General features: G+C 38.4%; 1 pseudogene; it reads right to left on the reverse strand.

Annotated features, from left to right (window-relative positions):
• Positions 1–347: 347 nt before the first annotated feature.
• Positions 348–446, reverse strand: LOC132315285 (small nucleolar RNA R71; annotated as a pseudogene).
• Positions 447–3,200: the final 2,754 nt, after the last annotated feature.

The following is a 3,200-nucleotide window of genomic DNA, read 5'->3' on the forward strand; positions in this document are numbered from 1 at the left end:
TATGTGCCTAATGAGTATAATGCACCTACATATATCCAATTGCCGCCATTTAGAGCACATCATTATGAAATTAAGCCACAAACCATTCAAATGCTTCCTAACTATCATGGACTTCCAAGTGAAGAACCTTACAAGCATTTGGATGAGTTTCTTGAAGTATGTTCCACCGTAAAATATACGGACATGCCGGAAGAGGTTTTAAGACTCAAACTTTTTCCATTCACCTTAAAAGACAAAGCAAAGTATAGGTTTAACAATCTTAGGCCTTTTTCAATCACTTCTTGGGCAGAAATGCAACAAGAATTCTTGAAGAAGTACTATCCGATTTCTAAGACCAATGCCATGAGAACCTCAATTTGAGAATTTTCACATGGGGATGGAGAAACGTTTCATGAGGCATGGGAACGCTTCAATGAATTGCTTAGGAAGCGTCCACATCATGAAATGCCCAAATGGCAATTAGTTCAATATTTCTTTGAGAGCTTATCGGATAACTATAAGGGTATGGTTGATGCTTCCATGGGTGGCTCATACATTGATAGGCATGAGGATGACGTGTGGCGTCTTTATGAGAGCATGAGTGAAAATTCTTTGCATAGAACACTATCATCCAAGAATGGTAGAAATTCACAAGGTAGGAAGAGTGTTGGCTTACATCAAGTCGACCATTCAAATGAAATAGCAGCCGAAATGAAGTCTTTATCTCAAAGGTTTGATCAATTTTTGATTAACCAAAACTCGGCGAACCAAGTATCTTTCTTCCCTAACCATTCTTATCGTGCATCAAATGAAACATGTATGACTTGTTCTAGTATTCTTCATTCTACTTCTCATTGTCCTCACGGACAAGTCCAAAATGAACCTAATGAACAAGTCAATGCGGCTTTTGTGAACCAAGGGAACAATCCTTATGGTACTCACTATAATCCAAGTTGGAGGAATCATCCGAATTTCTCTTGAAAAAACCAAAGAGAGGGCTCAAACCCTTCCCAAGGCGGTTTTCAAGGGAAGTACATTCCACTTCCACTTCAAAACCAAGGATCCCAAGGTTATAAACCTTATCAATCACAAGGGAATCAATTTACTAATTCTCATTTTCCCAACCAATCTTATTCCCAAGGTAATACTGGAAGTCCCGCCTTTAAAGAAAAAGTTTTGAATACTTTGGACATTTTAGAGGCTAACACTCAATTGCTTCATTCTCACTCTCAATCTATTGTGAAACTAGAAACCCAAGTAGGGCAAATAGCAAGCACTCTCAATACAAGAAAGAAGGGAAAGATGCCTATTAATGCCCCACCTAAGCAACAATGTGTTGTGGAAACCCATTCCTCATCGGAAGGCCACACCATTGAACATGTTAATGCAGTGACTACCTTGCGGAGTGGTAGGGTTGTGGACAATCAAGTTGGAATGTCCAATGAAGAGAGTGAACCGGTGCAACCTCAAGTTGGCACCCGTCCCGTTTCACATCCCATTCCTCCTTCATTACATATACATGACCTTGTAAATGAGAAAGTCTTGAAAGATGTGTTTGAAAAAGAAGTTTTGAAAAATGATGTTGAAAAAATTTTGTTGAAAAATGATTTGAAAACTTCTTGTGTTGAAGAGACTTCAAAAGAAAATTCTAAAAAAGTGTTTGAACCAAAGGTTCCATTTCCAGATGCCTTAAAAGGGTCCATTTGAAAACACAAGCAAAAGGCAAAAACCAATGAAATTACGGAAATGTTTAGGTAAGTGAAAGTTAATCTTCCACTATTAGATGCAATCAAGCAAATTCCGGCTTATGCCAAATTCTTAAAAGACTTGTGCACCCAAAAGCGGAAGAACAAGAACCAAGCACCAAGAAAAGTGGTTTTGACCGAGCAAGTAAGCTCAATTTTGTAACATAACACTCTTCTAAAGTTTAAGGACCCCGGTTCACCCACTACATCATGCATTGTTGGTGATCATATCATTAATCGGGCACTTCTTGACTTAGGAGCAAGTGTTAACCTTCTTCCATACTCGGTTTATATCAAATTGGGCCTAGGTGAATTGAAACTGACGTCGGTAGTTTTGCAACTTGCCGACCGATCCATTAAGAAGCCTAGGGGTATAATTGAGGATGTTTTGATTAAGATTGATAAATTCTTCTTCCTGGTTGATTTCTTTGTCATAAACATGGAACCGGTTCCCAATCCTAAGAACCAAATTCCCGTTATCCTTGGCCGTCCTTTCTTAGCAACCGCTAATGCCAACATCAATTGTAGGACGGGGATAACGAAGATCTCATTTGGCCACATAAAGGTGAAGTTGAATATCTTTAATCCCACACCCAATTCATTTGACAAATATGAAGGAGAGGTTAATGTTGTAGATAAATGTCATGATCTTCAATGTCAAGGAAATGAGCTTTTGTGTAAGACCAAAACTTCCAAAGGATTATCTTCAACCTTGCATTCTCAAAGTCTTGTTTCAAATTCTTGCTTTGAAAGGGCATGGAAGCCCAAAGGTTGTAATTGCATAGATAAAGGAACAAAAGTTTCTTTTGAGCTTTACCCAACAAGTTCTTCAAAGAACCATTTGTTGGGTGGAGTTCAAAGCATCTATCACCCCAACAAGGAGAGGATGCATTATAAGATCTTTGATCCGGGCTAAAAGAGCCCAATGTCTTGTTAGAGATGTTAAAGACTAGCAACGACATTTCGTAGGGTATCAAAACCCTATTCCACCATCATTTCTATCTTTCATTTCATTTCTTACGAAATCTAGATACTTTTTTTTGGTTCATATGCATTTCAAGGAACTTTTGTGAGGATTGCATGAGCTTTCATGTCATTATTGAGCATTCTGCATCGATCGAACTTCATTCTACATCCAACACTTAGAAAAAATTTCGACTTGCAGAAACCTGCATCTAAATCACTTCTCCATCTTATCGTTCGAACTAACTCTTAGATCGATCAAGAGACCTTCGATCGATCAAACTTCCAAGTTCGATCGATCTCATGATTCAACAGTTAGAAAAATTTTGAGCCTGCATAAACCTGCATATTTCACCTCTTTGTCTCATCGATTACAACATTCCAAGATTGATCAAGAAGTCCTTCGATCGATCCAACTTCCAAGTTCGATCGATCTTCAGGTTCCAACACTTAGCCAATTTTTTGAGCCAAAAACCTACATATTTTTTCTCTCTGTCGGATCGATCGAACTCT

This window comes from Cornus florida, unplaced genomic scaffold, assembly GCF_030987335.1.
Source record: "Cornus florida cultivar Cherokee Brave unplaced genomic scaffold, ASM3098733v1 CherokeeBrave_3.0.0_Hap2_Chr06, whole genome shotgun sequence".
NCBI classification, from domain to species: Eukaryota; Viridiplantae; Streptophyta; class Magnoliopsida; order Cornales; family Cornaceae; genus Cornus; species Cornus florida.